This window comes from Rattus norvegicus, chromosome 4, assembly GCF_021556685.1.
Source record: "Rattus norvegicus strain SHRSP/BbbUtx chromosome 4, alternate assembly SHRSP_T2T, whole genome shotgun sequence".
In the NCBI taxonomy this organism is placed as follows: Eukaryota; Metazoa; Chordata; class Mammalia; order Rodentia; family Muridae; genus Rattus; species Rattus norvegicus.
Window position 1 is genome coordinate 179,813,419 of NC_141537.1, and position 21,321 is coordinate 179,834,739.

The 21,321-nt window shown below is 45.9% G+C and overlaps 1 protein-coding gene across 27 annotated transcripts in view; it reads right to left on the reverse strand.

Moving 5' to 3' along the window:
* Sox5 (SRY-box transcription factor 5) overlaps positions 1 to 21,321 on the reverse strand; it is a 955,418-nt gene that overhangs the window by 932,024 nt on the left and 2,073 nt on the right. The window lies entirely within an intron of this gene.

The following is a 21,321-nucleotide window of genomic DNA, read 5'->3' on the forward strand; positions in this document are numbered from 1 at the left end:
CCTTAAAGAATCAAACTGTATTTTTACTTAAATACAGCCTGCTAAATTAAACAGAGCAGACTCAAAGCTCAGTGAAATGAAACTCGAAACACAGTGAAATTAACCACCGGTTGATCTGTAAAATACTGTATCTCACATAGAATTGATATAACATTTATATTTTTTCAAAAAACCCCTATAATTTTAGAAAAGAAAGTAAATCTTATTTTCATAGACATTTACATGCAACCCCAGACTGGAGGCTTCGTAGATATTGGTTTGGGGTTTGGGTTTTTGGTTTTGTTTTTTTTTTTTTCTCCTCCTGTATGTAGTCAGAATCTGACAAGAGCTTATGGTCGGATTATGCACAGAAACTGCAAATTTAAACAAGGTGTGATCGAAGAGACTGCTCACGTGTTATTGTATCACACCGTAGCAGGCCGTTAATGTATGCACAGTTCCAAAATAGCCTGAGTTATTACCACACAGCATTGACAAGCCACCAACGGGCGTACCTTTCCAGAGGCAGTGCCTCCATGGCTGTGCCGGACCCAAAGGTCACTCTTCCTGTTTGTGTTTGACAAGTCACGCCAAAGCCTGCTGACCCGGAGGCCTGCCTTCGTAGTAGGCTCCTCGTTATGACGAAAGTTGTTTCACCACTTGAACTATGACGGTGGGGCTCAGGGGCTCCATAGTATTTAATTGACTCAATTATAGAACGCGTTCCCTCTCTTCCTCACCATGCCCTACTTTCCCTTAAGTTGCACTTGAATTATTGATGAAATCTCAATAAACCATCTCTTTGTTACACGTGGTTCACAAGTCAAGAAGAAGCCTCGATGGTTAATTTTTAGGCTCGCCGCCGTGATAAATGCTCTTCTCATCCTCTCTCGGGAAAGTCAACTGCACGGTACAAACTTATAGGGATGATTCATTTCTCCTGTTGTTTTGAGAACGTGGTTCCCATACGCATAAACCAAAAGGATGAATCTGTAAGCCCAGTTAGCCAGCACTCCGGACTTCCAGGTGACAGGGACCAGACTTTGAAACTGTTGATTCTTCTTTTCCTCCAAGATCTGCTAGACTCCAAGGGGTGGAGGTGATGACTTCTTACTGATCACCAGGTGACTGAAAAGCCTCTGTCCCCTTCTACCAACAACAAGAAGAATGATCTCTCCTCTCTCACCTCCTCCTCTCCCTCTCCCTCTCCCTCTCCCTCTCTCTCTGTGTGTATGTTGGGAGGAGGAGGGACTTGTATGTAGAATGTGGGAGGGCAGTTTTTAGTATCCTTCCTCAGTCATTCATTTATTTGAGATCTGGTCCTTCACTACCCTGGAACTCACTCTGGAGAGTAGGCCTGTCTACACACACGCACACGCACAGAGAGAGAGAGAGAGAGAGAGAGAGAGAGAGAGAGAGAGACAGAGACAGAGAGACAGAGAGAGACAGAGAGAGACAGAGATAGAACAGAGACAGAAGTATTTAGAACTGGAATTCTAAGTGTGCTACCACGGCCTGCTTTTCTTAAAAATAATGTTTTGCACTCTATTCTCTGAAATACTCGTATTTTGGCTGTATCCATCCACCACTGCTTCCATCCAGGTTGTCCTAGTGTCCCCATCTCTGTCTCCCTCCCAACTTCAGCTGTGGTCACTCATAATCCTGAGTCTAATTAGTGCTGCTCAAATATACATGGCTGTGCGTCCATACACTGCACACCCAGAGTTTCACCTGTGTGCTGGACCTCAAGCCCTCCAGGTTTACACAGCAAGCATGTTACAGACGGAGCACTACCCCCAGACCCAGCGGATGTTTTAAAATCACAACCTTTCCTCTGTTACCGCTTTGCCCTTGATTTCATTACTGGAAACAAACAAACAAAGAAAGAAATAAAAACAAAAAACAACTCCACAAGATCCCACAGGAGACAGCGCCTGCCTACCAACCTCCTCCCACACAAACACTGCCTTTCTTTTCAGAGCATTGTTCCCCGTGAGGAGACATGCTTGCCACAGCGCAAGCGTGGAGGTCAGAGGGCAACTTTCAGGAAGGCTCTGTTCTCTTCGGGTCGTGCAGCTTTCACCCACAGAGCCAACTCCGTGGTCGATATTCCCAGCTTCGACCTGCTTCAGAGACGCATGCTATGGTTTCTCTGCTCCCATGCTCGCCCTCACTCCTCCATGCGGTCTCACGTAGGTAGCCTGAATTTTCTTCTCTTTACTACAGCGCCAAACTCTTTCTTGGGAAAAAGTTCTGGAATTTCCTAAGCATGTACAACTACCTTGTCTCCTCCAAACAGGTTGGGTGCACCCCACATGTAACACCCCGAGGTTCTGAGAGCTTTGAAGATGCATGCGACTGACCACTAAACCCAAGCGCTTGTCGCACTTGATCCTCCCCGGGAGATGAGCCACCAGTTGGGACAATCCGTGCTTGCCCACTCCGGCTGCGGCTCTCACTACTGAGCTGCCAGCTGGCGGCCAAGTCCATTTGGACCATTGATTGTGACTGATTACATGCCTTAATTAAACACGGAAACACATCATGAAATATCAGAGCAGAACGAATGTCTCGTGCAACCAAACTGACTGCTTTGGACAAGGTGGAACATGTTTTTGAGAAACTTTAAAAAAAACCTCTATGGCATCATATAACTTCGGGAATTAAAATCATGTTTCTTAAAAACTAGCAACTTAGGAATTTTAGATTTCTTGTCAAATGCCTTTAAGCTTTTCTGCCATTTCTAATAACTTGGAAACAATGAGTATACACACACACACACACACACACACACACACACACACACACACACACATATATATCTGACACTGGAAAGCTTTGGTGATATCGATCCACTGATAAACAATGACAGTAATCAGTTGAAGAGTCACGCGCTCACACTCAAGAATGCTACACACTTTGCCCTTCTAAGACACCCCAAGCTTCAGTGGTTTCTAAGCGACAAGTATCTCCAGCAGTTGGATACACCGGAAAGGAGAGGGCTCTCTGTACGTGCTGCGGTACGGAGCTGCGTGAACTTCTTTTTCTCGCTGGATTATAAACTTCCTGATGGTAGTACCCAAGACCCCTTTCCTCACTGTTGTAACCTCGTTACTAAATTCATAAAGATAGAAATATTATATATCAAAGAATTGACTCTCGGTAAAACTGATCTGAATGAGTAACCAGTAGCTGAGGCGAATCGTAGGTTGGGCTGGGAATGTAGCTCAGTGGGAGAGGGCTTGTCTAGCATGTAGGAAGCCCTGGGTTTAATCCTCGGCAGCACAACAATAAGGGGAAGTTGGGCTGGTTTGAATATAACATCACTTATGTTAAATTGATTATTATTAATTCCAAAAAGTTGCCCGTAAATCTTTTTTTTTCTTCGTGAGATGATATGGGTTCTTAACCCAATAATGGAAAGATCATTTGTGTAAAATTTTAAAAAATTAACTTTTATTTATTTAAAAATAACATCGTGCCACATAAGAAGATTTCAGCCTTCTCATTTAGGAACTATATTTAATGTTATGCGATTAGGTTTCCCTAGGGACCCAGCCCTGATCACCATATCCTTATTAAGGCAAGTATATGCCGCGTCCCAACTCACCCCCTGTAATGAAAAGCAGTTACTGTGCTCTATTTATTCTCTTCCTTCCAAGAAATTCAAAGCCACCAGTGTCTTCTGAAGAGGGACTGTTAAATGTAAAATTGGGAACATAACTGGACTGAATTTTTATTAACGAGATAAAAAAGATGTTAATAGGAAAACCAAGCTATCTTGAGTCCAGGCACAAGATGACTCCGTGATAATTCTTATAAACCACGCTGAGTTTTACCAGGAAAAAAAAAACTTATAAACACTTAAAATTCCAAAAAGGCAGGAGGGGCGTATTATATTTATGGAAGGTTCTTGTCTTTTCAGATCCTCTATCATGGAGCTGCGGCAAACAAAGATAGCTTTTAATTACGGCACTTAGCTGATTTACAAATTGACAAATCCAAGAGAAAAAAAAAAAAGAAACAAGCCACACAAGAACGTTCAAGAGCGGTTAGGACAGAAGGCAGGATGTGGGCCATACATCAGAGCCAGAAATGCACAGGGATAATGGTGTCAGTGTGGCCCCAACCTTTCAGTCAATTATGAGGAATTGCTAAAGACAAGGAAACGTTAAGTCATCATGACCGTGGCCAGCACTCACACATATAAACAGATGCGCACACATGCTCCTGCACCCACGCACACACAGACGCTCTTCCATGGGCTTTTAAATAGTTTGAAACATTGTAACTGTATTCCCAAGCCTTATCTTATTTTTTTCTGCTTCTTAACCCTGGTACCCATAAAACATTGTTTAAATGGTTGCATAAGTTAAACCCAATATCATCAGGTTTGACTACCATCCTATAATACACCACCTCCCCATTTAGTGTAGAATGTGTGCTCCAGAAATCCGGCCCCCTCCCATCCCTAAATGAGTTCCAGCTTCAGTGAGATAGCCTATCTCAAGAACTAAAGTGAGAGGGCTGGAGAGATGGCTCAGTGGTTAAGAGCCCTGTCTGTTCTTCCAGAGGACTCAGGTTCAATTCTCAGCACCCTTGTGACAGCTCACAGATACTTCAGTTCCAGGTGACCCAAGATCCAGTTCTGTCTTCTGACCTCTGTGGGCAGCAGGCACACACATAGTATAGAGACATACAGACAGGCACAGAAACCCAAACACACGGAATGTTTAATCATGTGGAGAGCAATAGAGGAAGACACACAATCAAACTCTGTAATCCACACGGATGCATACATGAACGTGTATACCCACAAACAATGAGGTTTTATAACTTTTATTTGCATGTTATTTGCATTTGTTTTAGGTGTATTCTGCATTCCATATATACAAACATATATACACACACAGTATATGTATCTATACAGATGTATAAGCTGGGAGGAGTTGAGATAGTATCTAATGTAATGTATGGCTGGTCTTGACTTTGCTATGTAGTCAAGGGTGACCTCGAACTTCTGATTCCATCTTCCAAGACTGTAGGCATGGGCAAAGAGTTCCAATTGATTAGTGACAGTTGATTTAATAAATTGTATGTATGTATGTATGTATGTATGTATGTATGTATGTATGTGTGTGTATGTGTGTATGTATGTGTGTGTATGTATGTGTGTATGTGTATATGTATGTATGTATGTGTGTGTATGTATGTGTGTATGTATGTGTGTATGTGTGATTTCTGATCTCCCTCCCCCACATACATACATAAATACCAGGAGGGCTGAGCCTACAGTTCGGTAGTTAACAGCGTGCATACAACCTTACATTTGGTCCCCAGCACAGTGCAGACCAGGTGTGCTGGCACATGCCTTTCAGCACTCAGCCCACAGAGATCGGTCAGGTCAGAAGTGTAAGATCATCCTCTGCTACATACGGATTTTGAGGCCAGCCTGTTGAGGGAGGGGCAGAGGGGGCAACGACTAGGGTCACCATTGAGAGACCCATGAAGCCAGTCCACACTTTCGGGTTGGCTGTGTTTACTCACTCGCTGGGCAGCTCCACCTCCCCATCCAGTTTACAGCACTATCATCATGGCCGCCGCTGCCACCACCTTCTGAGAAGAGGCCACCGGGCCATCTTGCCTCCAACTTTATTGCTTCAGATCATAAAGTCTTTCCAGGTCCAGAAATCTAAAGCAGTGCCCCCCTGTCCCTCCCCCCACACACCAGATGTCTGCTTTATTACTGGTGCAGTGACACACATCTGCAATCCAGCACTCGGGAGGCTTGTGAGTTTGAGGTAGCCTGGGCTACATGTGAAACCCTGAACAAAAGGAACAAGAGCTGGGATGTAGCCAGCCCAGTGGCAGAGCTCTAGTGTCATATGTGTAAAGCCCTGGGGTTTCATTCCCAACACAGATATAGGGAAGGAGGAGGGGAGGGTCAGCAGGAGGGAGGAAAGGAGGGGTGGGGAGAGGCAAATTGTTTGGTTTTCAATTTTACTGTTTTTAAATCTAACTTCCAGGGTGACCGTTCCACTCAGCCCCTCATCTATTCACCCTCTTCCTCTGATCCCTCTCAGGGAGTATCCCCAAGAGCTCTCCCCACAAAATCCCGCTGTGACACATTTACAGATCACAGACTGACCCTGGGGACTCTAAGATATGTCATCATATCCACCACCCTGTAAAGGGAACTTTCCCACCTGCGGTGCCCTGGGTGTAATGTAACTAAAGGAGTAATGTACATGTAACTGAGGAGTACGCATGTGCAAGCCTGCAGGCATGCTGCAAACATTAAGTCCCTGGTCTCCACATGGCACCAAACATTGAAGGACATCTGTCACTTCACCTGACAGTTAGGAGCGATGGTTATTCTGTCACTGGGACACTTGTGGGCAACAGCAATCACGTTAGTTAAGAACAGCAGATTCCTCTCAGCCCATTCCCCACAGGAAGTTTTTGGATATGGTTTGTGGAGAGATTGCCTTGATCTGCCGCCACCTCATTTCAGCCAGTCCCATCAGGTTGCCAAGGTTCTGCCAGTACCAACCTGCCTGTTGTTTGACCAGCACCTGGCTGTATCTCACTTCCAAGATCCTTGACAGAGGCAATTCTGCCTGCATGGAATAGACTCCTATTTTGCTAGAGCAACATGCGCTCCCTTCTCTAGCTGAACTTGGTCCCTTAGCAATGGCACAATGGCACATTCCAGGGGACCCGTCATCTCACACACAGACCTACACATGGGCAGAAAGTCTAAGGAAATAAAGTATCCGATTGAAGGCTGACTGGTTGATTGTTGGGTGGCCTCAACATTGTGAAAGTTTATCAGTAACACAGTATCCATATACCATGGCCAACTGGCCAAGCAGGAAAGTGTGAGACTGGTTAGAAGCCAAAGCAGTTCTATTCTAAAGGTCATATCTAATGTGCTTTTGGCAATAGGTCTGCGTATAATCTATCATTACTGAAGGATGGAATTGATCAGAACAGCACAAGGAAAGATGTGGTTTGGGGGAACAGAGCCAAGGGGCAAGAAGGGCAATGTAGGGGCAAGAAGTGAGTCTTTTTAAACCAAGTCTGACACTTGGTTAAAACCTAGAAAACGCAGAAAGAGTGTTCTATCAAGAAGCATGGCACTGAAATATGAGGTGGGTTCAATGCTCTCAACTCAATGCTCCCCCAACCTCCTTAGTGCTCTTAGATCTTCCCACCTGGTCACTCTACCTCACTGAAAGCCAGCAGGCAGCCTCTATGACTATTCTTATAGAAAAACCCCAAGATTTATTGATCTTTGTAACCCTGGAAGAAACGATACATTGATGTAAATACAAATTTGAGTTCCAATAGGCAAGAGCAGGTCTGACTTAAGAAAACAACTTTTACAACCATTAAATGATATCTCACGGTGAAACTCACCGTAGGGCCAGAGGTAACATTTTCCTACTGTGTGCTCGCTGTGTCATGAGTTCCTCACAACTGATTTGTGCACCAGGTTGTGAGCACCCCCTGTTCTGCAGATGAAGACTCACAGACTGAAAGCTCAACTTCATAGTCAGAAAGAGGTAGAGGAGGGATGAGGGGATGGCCCGATCAGAAACACTCATGCCTTGCAAGCATTAGGACATGAGGGCAAGCCCCAGAGTCTGTATAAACAAGAAACACTTGCAGATGATCTTCTAATCTAGGCGTGGGGCTGTGAAGACAAGCAGAACCTGGAACTTTGATGGCCAGCCAGCCTATCCTCATATGTGAGTTCTGGGCAGTAAGAGAGGTCTAGTCTCTAAAAACAAACATTAAAGATAGATAGATAGATAGATAGATAGATAGATAGATAGATAGATAGATAGATAGATAGATGGATGATAGATAGATATAGACAGATAGATGATTGATAGATGATAGATGATAAATAGATGATAGATAATAGATGATAGATCAATAGATGATAGATAGGTAGCTAGATGATAGATTACATATAGATAGATCGATGATAGCTGATAGATAGGTAGACAGATGATAGATGGATAGATTAGATAGATAGCTCAGTCCTTATGAATAACACCAAGGATGTCCCCTGTACTACACAACTACGAATTAATACCTGCATGTACACCACAGAAGGGAAGGAAAGAGGAAGGGAATGAAGAAGACAGGGAGAGAGCAAGTGTGAGGGAGGAGAAAATTAAGGAGGTAAAGGACAAACCAAAGGAGGAGTGCAGTATTGAGGTACAGCATCGAAGTGCCCAAAACAAACTCATGGCGTTTTGTGGAGATAAGCATGTTCACAATATGATCACCATATAGTTCAATATGTGTGTCTCCATGTCCTTTCCATTGCTGTGGTGAAACCAATGCCAAAAGCTATTTGGGGAGGAAAGGAATTCATTACCTTCCATGTCTCCATCTTAGCCTAACAATCAGGAAACCCAGAACCACCCACCACTGCCCAGTGTAGCACCGCTCACAGTGGGCGGGACCCTTTCACCAATCACCAATCATCAATCAAGAAAACGCCTTACAGACTTGCCTGTGAGCCAACCTGACACGGAGATACCTTTTCAACTGTTTGTGGTTCCCTCTTCTCAGATGCCTCTAACTTGTCTCAAGCTAGGGAAAACAAACAAACAAACAAACAAACAAACAAACAAACGAAAAACCAGAACATACGGCCAATACTAAAAAACCAGCGGAGGGGCGGGGTGGGTGGCGGATGGGGATCTTCAGCCACTGTATTCTGTATACTTTTGTATTTTGTATTTTAATTCTATATACTTTGGGGGGGTGAAGTAAAGCTGAATTCAGAAAGCAAAGGATGGGATTTCAGGTTACTGTAGGAGGAGAAGGATTCAGCTCAAGCCCAAAACCAGGAGTATGAAGACTCACATTTGTTTGATGCTAACTTTCTCTCAACCATCAGGGTCCCTGGGGACTTAATTGGCTCTGTGAACCATGCGTCGTGGGAACACTGGGTGGGCCCCACAGTGAAGCATTTCATTGGCTTTCTGGGGTGGATGGACTGGTGGGAGAAGTCAGACAGCCTTCCTTCCAGTTGTCTGAGATCTTTGGCGTGCTTCCGTCTCTGGCGATCTGGATACCGTCTTTCTCTTGTAAAAGTTACCATCATCAAATCTCTGCCGAACCCCACTCCTGCCTCTTCGATGCAGTGTGTAGGCGATGACAAGAACACGACGGATTCCTCGAGAGTCTTCTGAGTTTGTCATCAGTCTTATTACGAAGACTTGACTTTTTAACCTGCCCGGGATGCTCCCAAAACTGTTGGGAGCACCTTTGGGCTTCACCTCACAGCCCCTCCCCGCTTCTTCAGGCACGGGACCTGAAGCACTGCAGGGAAATACCCCTTCCTGTCTTTCTTCGGAACCTTTGAGCATATAGTCTACCTCCAGTCCTTCTCTTCCTTCTCCTTGGTGCCACATTTTCTTTCACTTGTGTCTTAAAACGCCAGGTTTTTTGTTTTTATTTTCTCATTGCTGCTGCCTTCCAACATACCTATTACCTCCTTTGTCTGGGTATATATCCTTCCGAGAAGTGCACAGTGCAACATTCTAGATGAAGGCCATTACCTGGTTACAGTTTTTTTTACTTCCCCGTAGACGTGAAATCCTCGTGAACATATCAGTACTGTTCTCCCTCCAAGTGACTCCAGCAGTAGCCTAGTGACCCACCCCTACGAGGTGCTCTGTGAAGATGTGTTGGTTACTGAATGAGGGCGAGGATGGGGAAACGGCTGTGAGAGCAGAATCATCGTGGGGCCTGGTGGGTTGGAAAGTAAGGAGTCCATTGATAGGAGGGTTTGAAGCCATCGGAGAAAATAACCACTCTGGGAGACTTCCCCAGGGATCTGGGAGTCGAGAGTGGCATTGGTGCACTGACTGTAGCCTCTGTACCAGGCTGGGTAGGGCTTAGAAGACTGAGGTGCTCCCGGCAGTCGGGGAAGTTAGCTGCAAAACTGGGTGCATCTTAGAGCAGATCGAGAGGAGACTGAAGGGAAGGTGTGGGGCAAACCGATGAGATAAATGAGGAAGAGCCAGCCCACAGAGGCCCTTAAAAACGAACCTACGGAGTGCAAGATCCATCCACACTGGCACACAGTGCTTTGAGTTTTTGAGAAAGGGGCAACATGACCCAAATAGCAAGCACATCGGGAAGCTTAGGTTGACAGCAGCAAAGAGAGCTCACTGCAGAGGGAAATGCTGGGCTTGGGAAGACTGCAGCACTTCTGGGCAACAGGCTGGGTCCTGGAGGGAGGGGCAAATGCAAGGCATCCTTCTGAAGGATCCCTCCTGAGACTGAAGATGTATTTACCTTGTCACTATGTGTAGGAGCCCAGTCCCTGGAATTAGAGCTCTCCAAGTTCAAGTCCCAGCTAGGCTAGCATCACTACACAGCTCTGGGCAAGCTCAGGCTCCTTGTCTGGGTGATGGGACAATATCTACACATGACAGAGGTCACTGGGGAGTCTTCTTAGGAAAAGAGCCCCTTAGCAAAGAGCCCAGTGACCGCAACCAAGCAGCCAGCAGCAAGTGAGACAGGCAGCGCGGGGTGACAGTGCACCAGGGAGGACATGACCTTTCCTGAGAGGTCCACATGTCACCAGAAGATGGCCACCTACACTATGAAGAGTTAACTCACTCTGACTCCTGCCTCCTGCTTTTCTATAACCCACTTCTGGCTTCTGCTCTGGACTCATGCCAGAGCCACTCTCTGCTGGTTCACTTGGGTCCCTTACTCATCAAACTGCTGGAGGCCTTTCTAAACTTTTGCCTTCGACATTTAGTTGCAGCCTCCTCCGTTGCCCTGGTGCCACCCCCTAAGGCAATTCTAAATACTATGCACCCCAACAAACACTCAGTACCTAAAGGCACCACTTTTCCTCTTCCTGAGAGACATCAGGAGGTAAGTGGAGAACAAATACAGTGTGAAACTTGGCTTTGAAGGGTTAACCGAGAGTGATTATTTTTTTCTCTCCAAGGATAGGTAATAGCATGAGATTCCGAAATTAAGCGCAGTGGGGGGTTGGGGGGGCTGTGAGGATTTCACACAGTATCACAGGCCTTGGCAATAAAGCACTTTTAAAAATGCCTTGTGTTGCTAATTCCTTACACAATCTCCTTTTATTTCCAAAGCAGTGTGTGGGGCTTGGAGCCATGAGATGCACATTGATGTTAATATTACGCTGCTTAGATTAGAGCCATTTTTTGTGCTGAAACTCTTGCTAGGTTTAGGGGATGTGGTACCTTTTCCTTCTCCTCCCTGTACATTTTCTAGATGGGCTGAATGGCTTCCTCCTCTGATGGGGCTGGTATCACTTCTGCAGGTATGACCTTGATGAGCATCTTCTCCTTAGAATCTCTGGATCCCATGTCACTGGGATCAGCTCCTTCTGATGGAATTCAGCTTCCCTCTGACCTCAGCACCAGGACGGTCTCCCCTTCACCCACCCACTGACTCCTTCCTCAAATAATTATTAACTAGTTCCACCTACTCTCTGGACCACTGCGGATCTGCATAGTTGTACAAGACAACGTGCAATTAGCCACAGGGCCAGGCTTGCTTGCAGAGGGAACCGTCTTCCTACTACACGTGGAGGCCATAGTCTATACATGGTCAAAGAACCACTGTAGCGCCTACCCTGTAGAACGACGTGCGCTCTTCTCTTGTGATATCTCTGACACACATACATGCCTGTTTTTCTAGCTGGAGGGGAAGCCCTGTCAGTTGTTCAATAGGTATTCCTTGAATGCCGTGATCACATGGCGATGGCAAGAAACAGGGCTCCCGTCTTCCCGGAGTCACGGCTACTCTGGGGCTAAGAAACACAGTACCTGAGGTTTGATCCTGTCTCTGCCCCAATGCTTTGTTCACTTGCTATAAAAACCGCACTGGTCTAATTGAAATCCACACTCGTCTTCTTTTAGTTCCCTCCTTTGCAGCATCTTTTTGTCCCCGGGAGAAAAACGATCTCGTCTTAGCCATGGCTCCAGTAACCCATGGCAGCTAAGGTCTGAAACGTCAGAGTACTCCAGGAAACAAACAAACAAGCAAAAATAATAATTCAGAACTTTACAAATGAAGAACAGGCTGGAAAGCATGGGGGATCCCACAGCACCTCAGCCCCACTGTGCCTAGAAAGAGCAACATCTCTGTCTGCAGTATCTGCCCCGTGAATGCCCACCTGCCAGCTAGTCACTCCGCCAGCTTGGTTAGCAAACCGATGGTCACAGCAGTGTTGAAGTGATTACGTCCAAACGACCCTTAGGATGAAGTCACCAGTGCCATGCGACAGTGCCTGTGTCCTTCGCCTTGCTTTGTCTTGTCACCTACTCGTGCAAACACAGGGTACAGAGTCTCCAGAAAGGCCACATCCACACTCAGCATCTTCTTATATCTGTTGTTCCGTTTTGTTACTGGTTACTATTGGTACCTACTAGGCCTTCTTTACGTGATAAATTTCCTCATAGTTAGGTCTATATGGGGGAAAACAGAACTGGATTTTTAGGGTTCGGATCCGTCACAATTTCAGGCATCCAGGGGATGGATCTTAGACTGTGTTCCAGACAGATAAAGGAGAACAGATCTAGTGTACCCATAATCAAAATCCCTAGTGTTTTTACATATCATTCTCCCATTCTTTCCGCTCCCATTAGTTCATTTAAACCACACCTGGAGCAGGCACAGAGCCCTGTGGAAGGACACTCGCACAGCCACCAAGCGCAGGCCCTGAGTTTGATCCCCGTACTACAAAAGAAAACAAACAAACATCTTTAAATACCTACTGGGTTCCAGAGGCTTTACCAAGCGTTTGGAATATGCAAAGGTCGGCCTCTGGTCTTTTGGACTACTGAGTACAGTAGATTGGGTTGTTGGGAAATCCCTTCACAGCTAACTGTGACATGACCACCACCTCTGCCTGCCCCAGGTCACTGCCTCCCTTTGTCAGGTTGTCCCACGCTGGCTTCAGCCACACTAACGTTCTAGATGTGTAAAATCACTAAAGGCTCCTTCATTTTCAACTCAGAACTAAGAGAACACAGCAAGGGGTTGGGGCTTGTTTCTAGTCATCCAACAGCCAGCCATGCGCCATCTCACCAATAAATACCCCTGTTCTCTGAGCACCTTACTTAAATTCCATAATCTACACGTGCAACCCAGGCCAGCCCAAATGTTACCTACTGCTGGATCTCAAGTGCCTAAGAATCGCAAGTTACAGTTGGTAAAACCAGAGGATTCAGGGTCTTTTGTGTGGGGTGGAACACAAAAGGCTGGACTTTTAACACATGCCCCAGATAGCTTTCCAGGGAATGACTGGGGAAGCACCACACACGGCACTGCCCTTCCTTTTGTGGTCAGCGTTTCCCTATAAAGAATGGCTACCTACGGGCATCAAGCAGCTCTTGGTATAGCATATGCGACTGGAATCCAGGTGTTCCGTGAGTTTGGGGTTGACATGTGGATGGGTGATTAATAATGACAAGCAGCGTTCCTGCTTTCCTTTCTGTCACTGTGATAAATACTCTGGCAAAAAGCAACACAGGGGGGAAAGGGAGCATTAGTTACATTGTTTCAGAGAATCCAAGACCGGAGCCCAAGCACCTAGTCACATCACACCCACAGTCGAAAGCAGAGAGGAAACATCCTTTCTTATAGACTGCTCGGTTTCTTCACTCTCGCAGAGTACAGCATCTGGCTCGTGAAGCGGTGTGGCTCACAGTGGGCTGGGTCTTCCTACACCAATTAAAATCAAGGCAATCCAGCAAGGCATGTCCACAGCCTAGGCCTCACTCATTCAGCCCCCTCTTCCCACGTGATTCAAGATTGCAACAAAGCGATGGTTAAAAGCCAGTGAGCACAGTTTTACAAATCACCCCTCCTCCTGGCTTTCACAGCATTCCCCTTCTGATCCTCCATGATGTGGGTTAGCCAGGAAGCCATCGCTAGCACTCCCTACAGAGAGCAGACCCTCAGCAGTGCCTTGACAGGAAGGGAAAGAACCAGTGTGTCAGGATCTAAGAGACCAAAGTCGGGTGATGACTGTCCAAACCATGGCAGCTGTGGGAGGTGGGCAGATCACGTGACCACATCAACCTGTTAGCTCCAGCGTGGAAAGGAGCAGATATACAACTAATAGGAGTTGTTCAAGGCTATCGGTGTGAAGCATCCAGCACCAACTGCAGAACATGGGAAACAGCCCCAGAGATGTCAATTCAGCCATTTCACATCATGCAAAGCTGCCTTTGTGAGGTCCAAGACACTGCTCTCCTGTTCACGGGTCTAAGTCCTCAGTTCCAGTCCCTTTCTGTTTCAAGCATTATAATGGTAACAAGAGGGCAAGCCCACAGCCTAGGGAGCACTGTTACCTCTGGTTTGGTTTTTTTTTTTTTTTTTTTTATTAACTTGAGTATTTCTTATATACATTTCGAGTGTTATTCCCTTTCCCGGTTTCCGGGCAAATATCCCCCTCCCCCCTCCCCTTCCTTATAGGTGTTCCCCTCCCAACCCTCCCCCCATTGCCGCCCTCCCCCCATAGACTAGTTCACTGGGGGTTCAGTCTTAGCAGGATCTGGTTTGGTTTTTTTGGTTTGTTCTTTGTTTGTTTGTTTGTTTGTTTGTTTGTTTTTTCTGAGATTGTCTTACATACCCCAGGCTAGCTACCAACTTGCTGAGACTGTGTCTTACATACCCCACGCTAGCTACCAACTTGCTGTGGCGCCAAGGGCATGCTTTAACTACTGACTTTTCTGTCTCTCTGACACACTAGTTCTGCTGTCATGCACCATCATGGCTGGGTCATGCCATGCTGGGAATGGCACCCAAGGCTTCATGCATCTTGGGCAAGCACTCTACCAAATGAGCCAGATCCCTAGCCCACAGGGGTAATTTTTTTTTCCACCATATAGTTTCAAACCGGGCAGGAATGTATCCACCACACCCTTCATTTCCAGTGATATTAACACAATGCAGAGTGGACATGGCACCATGAGGGTAATACTTTGTTAGGCAAAAGCTAAGAAAGGCCAGCACACACTAACATGTAAAGGGAGCCGGAATTCAGAATACCTGGGTACCCAATGAAGTCCCTACAAATAAAGAGTGGCTTCCTCGTGTTTCTTTATCTAGCAATAGAGATATTTACGTACATAAAATGACCATTTCCTGGTTGAAGCAGAAGAGACACCTCGTTCTGTTGGGTGCCAAGGTTGACTATGCTGTCTGTGAACGAGTCAAGAAGAAAGTTCAAGACAGAATTGTAAGAGACAGTACGCACTTGTTCAAAAATGGTTCCAGCGCAAGAACGAATTAATGAGACGGATCCTGCCAGACACTATGAACGGGTGCCAGCACTCGAAAGGAGCACCACACATCACAAGAGCTTACATGCGAACCTCAGGCTGCCCGATACGACACATAAACCAACCCTGGTTCTCCACTGCCGCAAATGAGACCATGAGAGTCTGCATCAACTGTAAAACACAAGCAAAGAAGAAACAGCAACGACACAGGGCGTGTGCCCAGGCCCAGAGAAGAATTAAGTGAGCAGGGAAAAGGGGGTTCTGGGGGTGGTTCAGGTGGTAAAATGCTTGCTGGACAAGCATAGGAACCAGAGTTTAGAGCCCCAGTGCCCAAGCCAAAAGTCAGGCACAGTAGCACGCATCTGTGACACAAGTGTTGGAAGTAGGTGGGTTACAGTCTAGTCAATCAGTAAGCCCAGGTTCAGTGAGAGATCCTGTCTCAGCATATAAGGGGGAGTGGAAGTTGTGGAAGACTAAAGAAGACATTGACATCAATATTGCCCTCTACTGCATATACCACGGAACACACATGAGTGCACACGCACGCGCGCACGCACACACACACACACACACACACACACACACACACACACACACAATCAAATCAGTATCTTAGAGAAGACATCCTCCAAACACTCTTAAGGTTTCCTTTCCTCTCCAACAGTGACGTCCATCTGCCTTTTTTTACACAGAGACCCGCAGTAACCCATGCTCACTCACTGCTGGGAAAAAAATGATGCCAAAACTTCACAATAAGCAGTCAGTATCCTGGGCACAGATTCCCTAGGGGAGCCCCTGTCTGAGGAATGTGTCAAAAATTAGCTCTCTTTTCCTGCCTCCCAGCCTCTGCGGATTCTGAAGCTGTCTCCATGCCAATTTCCCACAGTACAACATAGAACCACCTTAAAAAAAAAAAAACCTGGGACAGAAAACAATATGTCGGAACCACCTAAAACTCTCAGGCCAGGTGAGAGCCTGGCGCCCACAACTATTCCCTGGCATTCACAAAAGCAGCCCTCTCCATGATATCACCGAGGGTTGGGATAGTTGAGTCTAAGTGGTGTGGTTGCCATCCTCCGTCGCTGCCTCCCACCCCCAACAGTGCCCCCAGCCGCCTCTCACCCTGTTCCCACTCCCAACAGTGCCCCCCGCGCTGCCCCCACACAGCTACAACTCAATTCTCAGCCCTATAAATGCCTCTTCTCAGATGTTGTTCTCCCAGTGGGAAAAAGAACGAAGTGAGGCCAGACCACCAACTCCTCCACAGTTTCTTTTAATTTAAAGTTACAACAGGAGGGAAGAAAAGAGACTTCCTATTAAGGGACAAGTCCCTGAAGGGGCTCTTAGCTGACAATCGAAGGACTGCTCATGGCAGCGATCAAATCTAAGGCAACAAAGTGCTGGTGGCTCTGTGTCTCATCCCAGCAGGGGCTGGTGCTGAGGGCCACTTGAGTTCAGCACTTTGTGGCGCTTGTAAGTTGGTTTAGGATCAGTCACGCAGGGGAGCAAAGACTTCAGGAGGTGTTTGAGGCTTGAGATAAAATGCAGCCTGGAGTCCATTGCTGCTCCACTGAACAGAAAGCCTACCTCTGAGGTAAGGAGATGAGAGTTCCCTCACTGCTACTTTGTTGGGAGAGTTACCAGAGGACAGTCAAGGTCAGGTGGTCTGTCTGCCCGGTGTGTGGTGTCAAAGGGTAGGGACTGAAGCAGGGGGAAGAAATAGGCTTTTAAAAGCTAAGCCTGAGGACTCCCTTGCAGGGACACCACCTTCCACTTATGAGAAATAGCCCTTGTTTAAATACATTCAGGACCATCTGATACAATGTATCCATCCACACCTGGCTGTTGCATTTTTGAGTATGTTTGAAAGGAGCGGTGTGTTTTTGAGCTTTCCTTCTGTGCTACGCACAGCACACTGTGTTATAGGTGCACAGCCTCATTTAACCTTGGCTAGTACCCTTCTCATTTTACAAGGGAACTCAAAGGACCCCCACCCCACTGCCCTGTCCCTGGGGCTTCTGAGGGTGCTATGTTTAGTTTGCTTGTTGGTGGCTGATCCACCTGACCAGACCTGGCACTATTAAGGCCGGAGCTGTGTCTCATCTGTTTTGAGAGTCTAATGGACACTTTTGTAGCCCTGTGGCTAGGTACCACTAAGCACAGAGGCTAGATGTGGACTCCTCCCTGACACCAGAGCACAGTGTGAGTTTCAGGTCCCCAACAGTGCAGTCCTTCCAGACAGTGGACCCCACTACAGATGATTTCTATCCTCACAGCCAAACCACTGGTCAGCTGCATCAATCAGTTGAACTTCTTTCTGCTCTATCTCCCACTTCTGTTCTCTGGGCACTCGTTCCTGTCTGCTTTCAGAAAAGCGCCGGAGAGACCTGCGCTTAGAGTGGAGCATTTTGATTTGCCTTCACCTGTTTATCCCAGGATGAAAATGTTAATTGCTTAAGGAACCCTTACGTGAGTAAAAGATAGAACCCACATTCATTCGTACCAAATGCAACATCTTTAATAAAACCACATTGTCAGCGATCATAGAGATGCTAACTAGATCGCCATATTATAAAGTGTTGATCTCCACCTTGAGAAAGTGGTTTTTTTTTTTTTAAAGATTTTACACTAAAATAATTTTAAAGTTTAAAACAAAGCCTCAAACATCTGTATCATGAGAAACTGGACTGGTTTGGAGGGAAACGCGGGACTAAATTGACAAAGCTACCAGCTTAGGGCAGACCAGACACTCAGCTAGAAATGTCACATTTTTTTCTTCTAGTGCCATCCACAAAACATGCATGTGAGGACATGGCAGGCGCCCAAGTAAATGGTCCAGTGACAAGGGGCCTGCCATGCAAGCATGAGAACGGGAGTTCAGGTCCCCAGTACCCATGTAGAACGCCAGGCACAGACACACAAGTCCATAACGTTAGTCCTCGGTGGGTAGACACAAGCAAACACCGTGTCTTGCTGAGCAGCCAGGATCGGCCTCGCCGAGAGCTCAGCTCAGTGAGAGACCCTGTCTCCAAAGGTGATGTGGGAAGGAATCGTGGACGACAGCCAACACATCTACGTCTGGCCCCCGCATACATTTGCATGCAGATGCAATGTACCAGAACACACACAAACACAGGAAAGATGGGCATTATATTTGCACCTTTAGAGGTTAGAAATAGGCACAGGGCCCTTTAGATTTCTGATCTCCAGATAAGGTTTTGCATGACTCACCCACAGACCTAAATTGAAAAAGCCCCCCCCAGATAAGTGGGCAGCATCTTCTGCTTCCTGGTTCCTTCCAACCTCCCTAACCCTTTAACTTGGCTTAGAACCATAGTAAGAACAAAGCTCCTTGGTTTGTCAGAGAATACCAAATGAATGTCAAGCTAGGTACCCTCATCTCCACAACCACTGCACTACTGTCTACCATGGGTAATGACACCATCAAACCTTGAACTAGTCAAACACCAGTTGAGCGCAAAGGGTACATGCGTGTCTTTTCGGGGTTTGTTTGTTTGCGTGTCTGGTTGGTTGTTTATGGTTTAGAAGCTTCCGCATGATGGGGAATGCATGATTCCTATACCTGGAGACATAAATACTCCCAGCTCTTCCCAACAAGACATACCACCTCAATGGCTCACTTTCTCCCCTAGTTTCATCACTGTGCTTCCCTATCCAAGGTCTTCAAGTTGTAAGTGGGACAATCAGCTACCTATAAGGTCTATCTTCCACTTGCCTTTATCCCAGCAAATTCCACAGCTCTTTCTCTGAGAAACTGAAAGGGCATAACAAATGGGGGGGGGGTGATAATATCATCCAAGCAGAGAATTAAACCATAATGAACTATTTATACCTTTGAATTAATTAGCTTATGGGCCAGAGTTTAAGTGGGCCAAATGGGGCAGGAATCTTGGAAAGGCTCATCAAAGCAACCTGGACGGCGGACAAGGCCCTTCCTAAGATTCAGGGTCCTCATTAGGAGAGTTTTTTTCAAAGGCACCTACATAAGGCTGCTAAAAGGGTAAGGGCTTTCTGAAAACAACTCAAAACAGATTCCCCTAATAGTTTTACATTTGACCTTAACTCAACTTTAATGCCAGGAACTAAATTTGAAGACAGAATTTAAGAAGGAGTCCTACAGAAGTGTCCCAATATGGCCTAGCAGCAAGTCCCTAAAATACCAGGTGTCTGTTCTCTACCCTTAAACAAATCACAGGACAACATCAAAGTTAACAAAATAAAGGCCCAACTTTGTTCCAAAGAATGTTTTAAAACTCCATAGGCTCTCCTGTCAATGGTAATTCCTCAAGCAAGTTAAATCTTGGGTTTGTCAGAAACCATTAGGTAACTTCTGCGCATCCCAAATCCCCCTCATACATAGGCACAAGTGGCTATTTCTGCGACACTACACACAGGAAATGAACCCCTAACACCCCACTCAAACTTGATAGTCATTAACTGTCCCAGTTCCCCCAAGCTCCCCCAAATGGGAAGTGGAATTACAAGACTGATCATAATTGGATTAAGACCCATAATTCTTTAATTCATTCATCAAATTGAGGCATTTGGAACAGTTTATTTACAGAGTTGTTTAGACAGTTTTGTGTGGTGTTTCTGAAGATAAACCAAAATGCCTCTCTGAAATAAGTTTCAGAGCCCAAATCATTAACATATGAGACTCAAATGTAGACAATTTACAAACGGGTGTTTTAAAACATTCTTTGGAACAAAATTGGACTCTTATTTTATTAACTATCTACAAATCTAAGCTCAGGATCTAGTTGATACTTTCTGTGAAACAGACAAGCACTTTCTTCGCCTCTTATATAAATGTACATTTCTTAAACCAAAATAAAACAAACAAACAAACAAACAAAAACAACAACACAAAAGCCACCCTGTGAGAACACATTTATTTCAGGCCTAGACAAACAGCTTCCCTGTTCCTCTCAGAATTCTTAGTATATGCTGTCCCCTGATCGGGTACTGGGTGAATCACACAGGCTCTACCCATTGATCATATCTCATCAGCCACCGTCAACATTAGAATTCTCAGTTCTCCGAAATCCAGGATTTCAGGAAAATCTCCAACCAGAGTTTTCTCCTTCAGGTTTCCCCGCTTGTATTTGCCAAGTGTGACTGCTTATCGTTCAGTAGAAGGATGGAGCTTTTAATAGACAACGCGTCCCTGGATGCATCAGCATCCCGTCTTATTTTTAAGTGTGTTTTGTAAGAAAACATTTCTTCAGGAGGTCAAATTCCTTTCTTTGGAAAAGGAAAACTTGACATTTTAAACTCATGCCTTACTCCAACAAGAACCCTGGCTCCCCCCACCCCCACCCTGAAAAAGTTGTCATACCTGGCTGAGAAGCTCAATTCACTCCTCTCATGTGACACCTTCTCCATATGCTCTCTGCAAACAGAGTCTTAAGAGTCTCTGCAAACATACATTTTTCTCTTTGACGCGGCCCTGCGTCAGTCTAAGCGGGATGTGTGTCTACATGTACAAACCTAAGGTAACACGAACTAACTGCTGTACTTTAAGAACCTCCCGGTGATTTACCGACTGAGCTTGGCAGATGTGAGTCCTTTATGCGTGCCACACGCATCCAGCCAGGGCCGTTTGAACAGAACAACAAAACTAATTCAGTGCTTCTGTCTTAAGGGCTAAAATCGTTCCTCCAAGCGCTGGGAGCTTATCGTGGTGTTAGAGTAGATCAAAACTACCCATCCAAACGGGGGTGCAGAAAGAAGAAGGAAGAATTAAATCAGAGAGCAAGCAGAGAACGTCAAGAACGTGATAAGCAGACCACTGGAAAGAAAAGGGGGAGAAGGAAAAAGAAAGAAATTCTCTCCAGGATGCTCCTATATAATTAACACAAATAACTAAATAATTATGCATATCCTTCCCACCCCCACAATTAAATGTTTTTAAACAACCCTCGTGATGAAAGATCCACCTTTTAGGCAAACAAAGCAATCCCTGGCAGTATGAGGGTTTGAGCCTGGATTGCGTCAGTCAGTTCTT